This window comes from Hyperolius riggenbachi, chromosome 1, assembly GCF_040937935.1.
Source record: "Hyperolius riggenbachi isolate aHypRig1 chromosome 1, aHypRig1.pri, whole genome shotgun sequence".
NCBI classification, from domain to species: domain Eukaryota; kingdom Metazoa; phylum Chordata; class Amphibia; order Anura; family Hyperoliidae; genus Hyperolius; species Hyperolius riggenbachi.
This window is the reverse complement of record NC_090646.1, coordinates 149024390-149035529: the sequence shown is the minus strand read 5'-3', so window position 1 is coordinate 149035529 and position 11140 is coordinate 149024390. Positions and strand designations below refer to the sequence as shown.

The window sequence follows — 11140 nt, the reverse complement described above, 5'->3', positions numbered from 1 at the left end:
CCTGATAGAGAGCCACTGAGCTTCGATCTTCTTCGGCAAGGCTTTAGGAAAAAAACGACACTAGTTTTGCGAGGGCTGGGTTAAAAATTATGCCCATTCACCCATTTAACCACCAATCCTATGTTAGGGGACAATGAGGAGTAAATTAACTACAAGGTATACTTTAAGGTAGGTACTCTTTAAGACCTTTTGGGGTGTATGCAATAAACTGTGTTAAGCAAAATGTTGTGTGTAAAGTGTTACTTCATCATGAGTAGAGCAGAATGCAATACATTACATGCAATGCATTACGGTATACTCATCATGCATACAACTTTACGCATGTAATTCTACTTAATGCAGTTTATTGCATATACCCCCTTGTGTATTACCCCACTCTGTAAAGTCAAATAGTGTATCCTGGGCAGATTTCCTCTCCCTTCCCATCATGCTTTTGGAACAGGAAGAGAGTGTAAAGCTCCCTAACATGAATATAAACTCTTTAACCTCCCTGGCGGTAAGCCCGTGATTAGCACGGGCTATGCCGCGCAGGAGGATTTCTCAGGCCCTGCTGGGCCGATTTTCTCACTTTTTTTTTTGCAACACGCAGCTAGCACTTTGCTAGCTGCGTGTGCATTCCGATCGCCGCTGCTCCGTGCTCGATCGCCGCTGTTCGCCGCACTGTGCCCCCCCCCCCAGACCTCATGCGCTGCGTGGCCAATCAGTGCCAGGCAGCGCTGAGGGGTGGATCGGGACTCCCTTAGATGTCACGACGTCCATGACGTCGGTGACGTCATCCCGCCCCGTAGCCATGGCGACGGGGGAATCCCCTCAGGAAATCCCGTTCTTTGAACGTGATTGCCTGATCAAAGATCGCCGGAGGCGATCGAAGCAGGCGGGGGGATGCCGCTGTACAGCGGCTATCATGTAGCGAGCCCTAGGCTCGCTACATGATTTTAAAAAAAATAAAATTTAAAAATAGTGCTGCGCTGCACCCTGGCGGTTTCTAATAGACCGCCAGGGAGGTTAAACCTGAAAAAGTTTCACATCAAATAATAAATGTTCCTTTTTATTGAACTTGTAGGACTCGGAACCAGATCTCAAATGGTTTTCGCGTTGTCCTTCCGAGCACCTGGAGCGCGCCTTGCTGACCTGAGGTCACTTCACGTAAGAAATTTTGTTTCCATATTTTCAATAGGGATTCGCATAGATGAGCTCCAGCGATGGGTAACATTGTCACATGAAGATGTTTTCCTTCAATCTCATGTCTGCAAAACACTACTGAAGCTCTTTAAGAAGAGTCCCTTTGTACTGTGTCCCATTAGCTGAAAGTAAGAACTTGGTATGCTACTCATTTTTACTTATATATTTTACAGGAAAATTTGCAAGTGACACTCCATCGTCAGCAGCCAGAGGAGGAGCAGCCGGAGGAGGAGGAGGCACCAGAGGAGGAAGAGACACTGGAGGAGGAGGAGCAAAAGGAGCCAGAGCGTGGTGATGATCAAGAGAAGGTAAAGGAATAAACCTTTTTTTGGGGGGGGGGGCACACTTTAGTGCACTGTAGTGAAGGGAACAGTAATAAGCTATAATATACCTTAGCCCCAAGAGTTAGTGTAAGGTGAAAAGGTAGCAGGGAGGGAGGTAGTGTTAGGTGTAGAGGGAGGATAGTGTTAGGGGTGGAGAGGGGGAGAGGTTAGCGTTATGCTGGATACACACGTTAGAAACTTTCCGTATGATAGATGCATCCGATTTATAAATTCCCTCATGTCCGATATTACTCCCGATTGATTCTGCGCTCGATTTCTCATAGAAGTGAATTGAAAAAGATAAGAAAAACGAGCAAAGATAAGAGAATCGAGTGCAGAATCAAGTGCAGAATCGAGCGGAAAAAACGATCGGGTGGGAAAATCGTAACAAGTATACCCAGCATAACATGTGGAAAAAGGGACAGTTAGTGTTAGGTGTGGAAAGGGGGAGGTTAGTTTTAGGTGTGGAGAGGTTAGGGTTAGGTGTGGAGATGGGGGAGGTTAGTGTTAGGTGTAGTGATGGGGGAGGTTAGTGTTATGAGTGGAGAGGCGCGAGGTTAGTGTTAGGGGTGGAGAGGGGTGAGGTTTTTGTTAGGAGTGGAAACGCGAGGTTAGTTTTAGGAGTGGAGAAGGGGGAGGTTAGTGTAACCTGTGGAGGGGAGAGGGAGGTTAGGGTTAGGTGTGGAGAGGGGCGGAGGTTAGTGTTAGGAGTGGAGAGGGGGAGGTTAGTTTTAGGAGTGGAGAGGCGCGAAGTTAATGTTAGGGGTGGAGAGGGGGGAGGTTTGTGTTAGGTATGGAGACTGGAGATGGGGAAGGTTAGTGTTAGGAGTGGAGACACGCGAGTTTAGTTTTAGGATTGGAGAGGGGGGAGGTTAGTGTAACATGTGGAGGGGAGGGATGGGGAGGTTAGGGTTAGGAGTGGAGAGGGGGGAGGTTAGTGTTAGGTGTGGAGAGGGGGGAGGTTTGTGTTAGGAGTGGAGAGGGGGGTGCTTAGTGTTAGGTGTGTAGAGGGGGAAGGTTAGGGTTAGGTGTGGAGATGGGGGATGTTAGTGTTAGGAGTGGAGAGGGTGAGGTTTGTTTTAGGTGTGGAGATGGGGGAGGTTAGTGTTAGCTGTGGAGAGGGGGGGGGTAGTGTTAGGGGTGGAGAGGGGGGAGGTTAGTGGTGGGAGTGGAGAGGTGGGAGGGTAGTGTTAGGAGTGGAGAGGGGGGAGGTTAGTGTTGGGGTGGAGAGGGGGGAAGTTTGTGTTAGGAGTGGAGAGGGGGGTGCTTAGTGTTAGGTGTGTAGAGGGGGAAGGTTAGGGTTAGGTGTGGAGATGGGGGATGTTAGTGTTAGGAGAGGAGAGGGGGGAGGTTAGTGTTAGCTGTGGAGAGGGGGGAGGGTAGTGTTAGGGGTGGAGAGGGGGGAGGTTAGTGGTGGGAGTGGAGAGATGGGAGGTTAGTGTTAGGAGTGGAGAGGGGGGGAGGTTAGTGTTGGGGTGGAGAGGGGGGAGGTTAGGGTTAGGTGTGGAGAGGCGAGAGGTTAGTTTTAGGAGTGGGGAGGGGGTGGGTTAGTGTTAGGAGTGGAGAGGAGCAAGGTTAGTGTTAGGGGTGGAGAGGGGGGAGGTTTGTGTTAGGTGTGGAGATGGGGGATGTGGTGATATATATTGGGGTGCTTATGATGTAAGGATAACAGAAACATATTCTTTCATTTTTCTGCCTGTGTTCCATGGAGGGAGCTGTTGCCTTTGATTGCTTGGGGCAAGGAAGTGGGTATTGTCTTGACCATATGAAGTGCTTTGAGTTTCTGCTAATGGGATTATCTGCCTGGCTTTTTGAACTCAGGAGACGGCCCATTGTCTCAATACACAAAGCAAGCCTAGTCAGGAAAAGACTAACACATGTCAACTTGTGGTGAAGAAACGCAAACATACCCTGTAAATTGCATCTATTGGAAGGGGGTTGGAAATCTCTGCAGACTTTAAAAACAGGAGACAGGAAAAAGCCTTAATCAAGTTTTCACCTGGAGTTGAAAGCCTCACTTAACAATCTCTGGATGTATAGACATTGTAACCTGGGGAAATTGGGCTAAGGAAGTCTTTTGTTGAGTGTGGGTACTATAGTGGATGTTGGATCTCTGGAAAAGGAATTGCTTTGAAATCTGTAAGTGTCAACAGGATATTTGTTGTTCTCAAGATTATGTCAAGCGTTCGGTGATGTCACAAACGGGGAAAGTGCATTAGTTCCTGGGGGCTGGACATTAAATGCCCCAGGGGACACTTCGGACTATTTAAGCTGGCCCAGGACAGCCACCGGTATCTGCTCTTGGAGATAGCGCATAGCTAGAGTTGATCTCGACTTCTGGTCGAACAAGCGGCATGCTCCTGCCGACAACGTTGAGACCTTCAAGTTGGTAACGTTTTAATCCCCATTTTTATTTTTACGCAAGTATCCGTGTGTATCTTTGTAACTTTTATCTTTGTAACTTTTATCTTGTAACTATTTTTACTTTGTTTTTTGTAATCTTTTGTATATATTAAGTTCTGCATTGTTCTATGTTTTTCTGGAATATTAAATTATTATTTAATAAGCTTGACTTCTGCCGTACTAAACTAACACTCATAGCCTAGAGGAGACTGCAGTGTAGCGGTGTATAAGTCCGTGCCTAGTTGTATGTTTGAGCAACACTACCATATGAAATTGTAACTGCATTGTGTGTGTGGGTGCGTGGCGTTCTCGTATTCGGCCTAAGCGCAAAGCTGACCCAAATACGAAAACGCGGAGTGCGCGCTGAGGACTCGACAGCAGAGTGGAAGGGTCTAGCGAACCGCTAGTGGTGGCAGTGAGAGGTGTTCTGAGGGGTCCCAGCCTTGTTTTAGCTTGACTAAGGCTGCTTCCCCTCTCAGTCTGGTCAAACCCGCAGTCGGGAACCGTATACGCAGGCGTGCCGCGGGCCGGTTCCTGACAGGGGAGGTTTATGTTAGGTGTGGAGATGGGGAGGTTAGTGTTAGGAGTGGAGAGGGGGGAGGTTAGTGTTAGGTGTGGAGAGGGGGAGGTTTGTGTTAGGAGTGGAGAGAAGGAGATTTGTGTTAGGTTTGGAGATGGGGAGGTTAGTGTTAGGAGTGGAGAGGGGGGAGGTTTTTGTTAGGAGTGGAGAGGGGGAGGTTTGTGTTAGGAGTGAAGAGAGGGAGATTTGTGTTAGGTTCGGAGATGGGGAGGTTAGTGTTAGGAGTGGAGAGGGAGGAGGTTAGTGTTAGGAGTGGAGAGGGGGGAGGTTAGTGTTAGGAGTGAAGAGGCGCGAGGTTAGTGTTAGCTGTGGATAGGGGGGAGCTTAGTGTTAGGAGTGGAGAGGTTAGTGTTAGGAGTGGAGAGGGAGGAGGCTTGTGTTAGGAGTGGAGAGGGGGGAGGTTAGTGTTAGGAGTGAAGAGGCGCGAGGTTAGTGTTAGCTGTGGATAGGGGGGAGCTTAGTGTTAGGAGTGGAGAGGTTAGTGTTAGGAGTGGAGAGGGAGGAGGCTTGTGTTAGGAGTGGAGAGGGGGGAGGTTTGTGTTAGGATTGGAGAGGGGGGAGGTTTGTGTTAGGATTGGAGTGGGGGAGGTTAGTGTAACATGTGGAGGGGAGGGATGGGGAGGGGGAGGTTAGGGTTAGGAGTGGAGAGGGAGGAGGTTAGTGTTAGGTGTGGAGAGGGGGAGGTTTGTGTTAGGAGTGGAGAGGGGGGAGCTTAGTGTTAGGTGTGTAGAGGGGGGAGGTTAGGGTTAGGTGTGGAAAAGGGGGAGGTTAGTGTTAGCTGTGGATAGGGGGGAGGTTAGTGTTAGGAGTGGAGAGGCGGGAGGTTAGTGTTAGGAGTGGAGATGGGGAGTTTAGTGTTAGCTGTGGATAGGGGGTAGCATAGTGTTAGGAGTGGAGAGGTTAACGTTAGGAGTGGAGAGAGGGGAGGTTGGTGTAAGGTGTGGAGATGGGGGAGGTTAGTGTTAACTGTGGAGAGGGGGAGGTTAGTGTTAGGATTGGAGAAGGGGGAGGTTAGTGTAACATGTGGAGGGGAGGGATGGGGAGGTTAGGGTTAGCAGTGGAGAGGGAGGAGGTTAGTGTTAGGTGTGGAGAGGGGGAGGTTTGTGTTAGGAGTGGAGAGTGGGGAGCTTAGTGTTAGGTGTGTAGAGGGGGGAGGTTAGGGTTAGGTGTGGAGATGGTGGAGGTTAGTGTTAGCTGTGGAGAGGGGGGAGGTTAGTGTTAGGTGTGGAGAGGTGCGTGGTTAGTGTTAGGTGTGTAGATGGGGGGGGGGGAGCGGACACAGACACAAGTGCGGAGGGGAGCGAGGGGCAGCGGACCACACGGGGAGCCAGTATACAGGCTACATATACATATATGCCAGTACAGGAATTACACGGGGAGCAGACCACACAGGTAGCTAATACAGGGAATCCCTGACGTGGCGGCGGGCCGCGGTTCGTATCGCCGGGTGCTCCTAAGTCAGGGGGATTCCCTGCATTTGCTGTATAAGACGCAGGGATTTTTTTCTCCCCATTTTTGGAGGCGAAAAAGTGTGTCTTATACGGTGGGAAATACGGTAATATCTGTGTATTCTGTGGTCTATTCTGCCTTCATTGTGCTAATAAGCTTTTTATCCATCCACAGAGGAAGCGGGAAGATGATGGGATGTGCGCCATCTGCCTCGCTGATATCCAGGAGGAAGAGAGGGCGAGGTAAGTAATGCTCATTTCTGTTACACATTTCTATTGTATTTGCTGTATTTAGTGTCACATATAGTCTCTGTCAGTCTGGATATTAATGTACATTTCCGTTCTCCCTGCAGACGACTTCCGTGCAACCACCATTTCCACCAGACCTGCATCAATCGTTGGCTGCAGGAGAGCCGGACCTGTCCCCTCTGCAGGAGCCCCATCGCCACACCCCGTCACATCTGAGCACCGCTGGATAACAGACCTTCTTTTGCATAGTTTTATTTATGTTTCTTTTTCTTTCTGTCTTATAAGGTAGGTATAAGGGGACTAAGGCAGGCATGGGCACAGTGGCCTGTGAGCCATATCGGGCCTGTTTAGTTTTATAATCTGCCCACTCTGGCTGCCTAAACAGGGGGGGGGGGATCATTCTGGCTACTTAAATTGGAGGGCACTCTGGCTACCTAAATGGCTACCTAAAAGAAGTCATTCTGGCTAACTAAAAGGGGGACACTCAAGCTTACTAAAAGGGGGGCAATCTGGCTATCTAAAATGGGGACACTCTGGCTAACTAAAAGGGGGACACTCTGGCTAACTAAAAGGGGGGGGCATGCTGGCTAACTAAAAGGCGACACTCTGGCTACCTTAAAGGTGGGCAATCTGGCTAACTAAAAGGGAAACAATCTGGATAACTGAAAGGGGGACAATTTGGCTATTTAAAAGGGGGGGGGGGATACTCTGGCTAACTAAAAGGGGGACACTCTGGCTAACGAAAAGGGGGGCATTCTGACTAACTAAAAGGGGGACACTTAGGCTAACTAAAAGGGGGGCAATCTGGATAACTAAAAGGGGGGCAATCTGGCTAACTAAAAGGGGGTCACTCTGGCTAACTAAAAGGGGGACACTCTGGCTAACTAAAAGGGGGGAATGCTAGCTAACTAAAAGGGGACACTCTGGCTATCTTAAAGGTGGGCAATCTGGCTAACTAAAAGGGGAACAATCTGGATATCTGAAAGGGGGACAATTTGGCTATTTAAAGGGGAGGTGAGACACTCTGGCTAACTAAAAGGGGGACACTCTGGCTAACTAAAAGGGGGGCAATCTGGCTAACTAAAAGGGGGGTAATCTGGCTATATAAAAGGGGGTCATGCCAGCTACCTAAAGGGGGGCACTCTGGCTAACTCAAAGGGGGACACTCTGGCTACCTTAAAGGTGGGCAATCTGGCTAACTAAAAGGGGGACAATCCGGATAACTGAAAGGGGGACAATTTGGCTATTTAAAAGGGGGGGGGACACACTGGCTAACTAAAAGGAGGGGCATTATGGATAACTAAAAGGGGGGAATGCTGGCTAACTAAAAGGGGGACACTCTGGTTAACTAAAATGTGGGCAATCTGGCTAACTAAAAGGGGAACAATCTGGATATCTGAAAGGGGGATAATTTGGCTAACTAAAAGGGGGGCAATCTGGAAATATAAAAATATAAAAGGGGGTCATGCCAGCTACCTAAAGTGGGGCACTCTGGCTAATTCAAAGGGGGGCACCCTGGCTGGGGGGGATGTAAAATTCTGGGGGTGTTGATCCAGGGATTTTATCTGACTGCCATTTGGAGTCGGGAAGGAATTTTTTCCCTTTCATGGCTAATTGGCCCAGGCCTTGAAGGGTTTTTCACCTTCCTCTAGATCAACTGGGGTATGTGAGGGTATTGTACAGTTTTTGTACATTTTATTTATTTATGTATTTTTTGGTTGAATTATCTTTTTTGTATTTCTTCTTTCTTTATAATATATGTATTAATCTTAACTGTGTCTGTGTGTTTTTATTCCTCTGATAAAAGTGTGTTTACTATAGGTACAAATAATGTATAGAATAATGGGTAACGCCACTAATGTCAGTAAAACAGTCTGTGGCCTATGGCCATTCTGGGGGAGAGGAGCAAATTAGCATTTCTCTGGCTAAACAAACTTTGTGTAATCATTACCAGCATCTGAGTAATAGACGATATCTGGAAAGACCTGTTGATCTTCCAGAAGGGCACAAAAATATGGCAAAAAAAGGATCCGCGTATAGGATAGAATATACAAGATCACAAAAGGGGGTAGTCACAAACCCGGGGGGCTACCAGCATCCACTGGGCCCTTTCCACTAGCAATTGCTAGCGCTTGAGCTAAATGCTAGCAATTGCAATTTAGCAAGTCCCTAATTTTTTTCCGCGATTGCGATTGCAATTTTGCTATGCAATACATTGCATAGCAAAATCGATGTAAAAATCGCTCCACAGCGCTTTGGTAAAAATCGAATCGCATTAGTGAAAAACACCTACCGCGATTACTATGTTATTTAGGAAACCACAGCGATTTAAAAATTGCTAGTGTTTTGTGATTTTGGGATTCAGCATCGCAATTGCCGCAAGTGGAAAAGGGCCCTAAAGCTCTTTATTAGTAATTAGTCGATAGGTTGGCACATCTACTGGATGTATACAGTCACTCTCCAAATAAACACTTACATGGGGAAATTGTAAAGCAAAAACAAAATACCCAACATAAAACAACCTCAGAGGGGTTCAACTAATTAATAGGAAGAGGTGCCTCCAAAAATATATAAAATCAGTTTAAAAGTTAAAAAGAAAATTATCTCAAATGCAGGATAGACGATAGACCAGTAGTTCAGATACTTGGTCTATCTCTTTTAATTTTCCTTATTTTTGTAGATTATATATATATATATATATATATATATATATATATATATATATATATATATATATATATTTTATACATACAGGTGTGTGGTTTAGACATTACTGGCTAGAAGGATCAGCAGCACTGCCAGGAAATTGGTATTGTTTGAAAGGAATAAATAATAATAATCCAAACCAACATCCATAGGCCTCACTCCTCGGGTTCCTTTTAATACTGTAAAATTGATAGGTTTATGTCTACTGAATAAATGTTATGTAAATGTGTTCATTTGTGCACAAGGTTTTATCTAGTACAGTATATTACATTGGTATTGGTTTATATTATAAATTTATATCACGAATATCACTTTTTAGAGGCTGCCATTTTACAATTTACACACTAGGTGGCAGCAAAGGAACTGTGTTTAGGTATACAGTATGTCGGTACAATGTAAAATGAACTTTGCTGAGATTTATTTTTAACACCATACTGATTAGTTGTAATTGACATTTAGATCATATTTTACAATGGAACATATTTTTCCTTTGAGGATTTTTTACTGTTTTCCATCTAACGGAGAATATTAGGAAACTGTATTGTTGGCGTCAAAGTGATGTCACCCTACACATGGGCCCATATGCAATTAACTTTTTCTCCTGAGTTTCCTCCTAGGTGATATTTTTAAACTTGTCAATAAAATGCCTTTTAAGCCACCAGAAAGCAAAAAATACTCAAAATAATTTTTGATAGTACTATTTCACCTACTTTTAAGTAATTTTTCAATTATACAATGTCGAAAATCATTTAAAAAAATATGTTGAAAAATTATCTCCTAGGAGAAAACTCAGGTGAAAAGGTGAATTGCATATGGGCCATTGTGTTTTAATGCGCTTTTTTATCCCTCCATATCAGTGCATTGTGAAAAGTTTCAGTTTTTCAGCATATAGTGTAAAAGATTCTTGGGGTGTGGTGGCAGCACATTTAATGAAGATGGGGAAGGGCGAGAAGAGTGGATAGCTGCACATTTTATGGGTGATAGATGACTATACACGTCATAGGTACGGAGTACGGATGGTCCAATACGCGTATGTCAAAAAAGGGTGCCCGGGAAAGGGTGCTCAGTAATCCCTATAGTAAAATATCGGTATTTAATACCAGTCTTTTACTATTAAAGTGTAAACATAATAGTAAAATATTAGTATTAAATAACGGTATTTCACTACAGCTAAGTGGAGCTGAAAACAGACAGTGTATGTCCATCTCCTCTGACCCTGTGTGTCCAATGGCTTTGTTGTCATCTAACCTAGAGAAAGCCGCATGGTAGCGGTGGCGTTTGTGCTGCATTCCTTCCATTCCTTCCTCTTCGGTAAGCTCTGCACAGTTAATGCAGCGATCTGTCATCTCTCCTTACACACGTGCTTTTCATTTCTGTTCTCTCACTCAGCGCTGGTTCAGCGCCCTGATTACTGCACTATATTAATATCTGGTGGTATCTGGTGGTGGTTCTCCTTTACTTTTCACAATATACATGCTGCCACTTGGAGAAATCATGCAAAAACATGGCTTGACATATCATTGCTACACTGATGACACCCAGCTATATTTGTCATTCAAACCTGACGTCGCAAACCCTACTCCACATATAAACGCATGTTTAGCTGAGCTTCAGGAGTGGATGAATAATAACTGGCTAAAAGTTAATGCTGACAAAACTGAGGTTCTTGTTATCGAGGGCCAGGGCCCAACAGCAAAGCAGCCCTAGTCTCAACCAACACCGCTAAGTATAGGGAGCTCAGACCTGAACAACTCATACTGTGTGCGCAGCCTGGGAGTACTGATTGAGGGAAAACTAAGCTTCAGGAATCAAATCTCAGCTGTTGTGAAGCATTCCTTCTTTCACCTAAGGAATATTGCAAGGATTAAACACCTTATTCCTTCAGAGGATCTTCCAACCCTAGTTCATGCCTTCATCACATCAAGGTTGGACTACTGCAATGCCCTCTACACAGGCCTGCATAAGAAAGACCTACGCCGCCTGCAATTAGTACAGAATGCTGCCGCAAGGCTGCTAACGAGGCAACCCCGCCATTGCCACATAACACCAACCCTGTGTTCACTCCACATTACTTACTGACATTCAAATCCCTGCACAATCTGGGCCCTGGATACCCGAAGGACTTGTTGCAACTGCATCACACCCCCAACAATCTTATATCACAAGGACATAACACCCTTGGTCACCCCCAGAGTCCACCTCAAAACCTTTGGAGATGGCCTTTTGTCATGCTGCCCCTACACTTTGGA

The 11140-nt window shown here is 45.9% G+C and overlaps 1 long non-coding RNA gene across 1 annotated transcript; it reads left to right on the top strand.

Annotated features, from left to right (window-relative positions):
• The first annotated feature begins 1407 nt into the window (after window positions 1-1407).
• Window positions 1408-6377, top strand: LOC137546463 (uncharacterized). Its single transcript, XR_011026262.1, has 3 exons — window positions 1408-1490; window positions 6112-6179; window positions 6290-6377. It is a non-coding gene; the product is annotated as an uncharacterized lncRNA (long non-coding RNA).
• Window positions 6378-11140: the final 4763 nt, after the last annotated feature.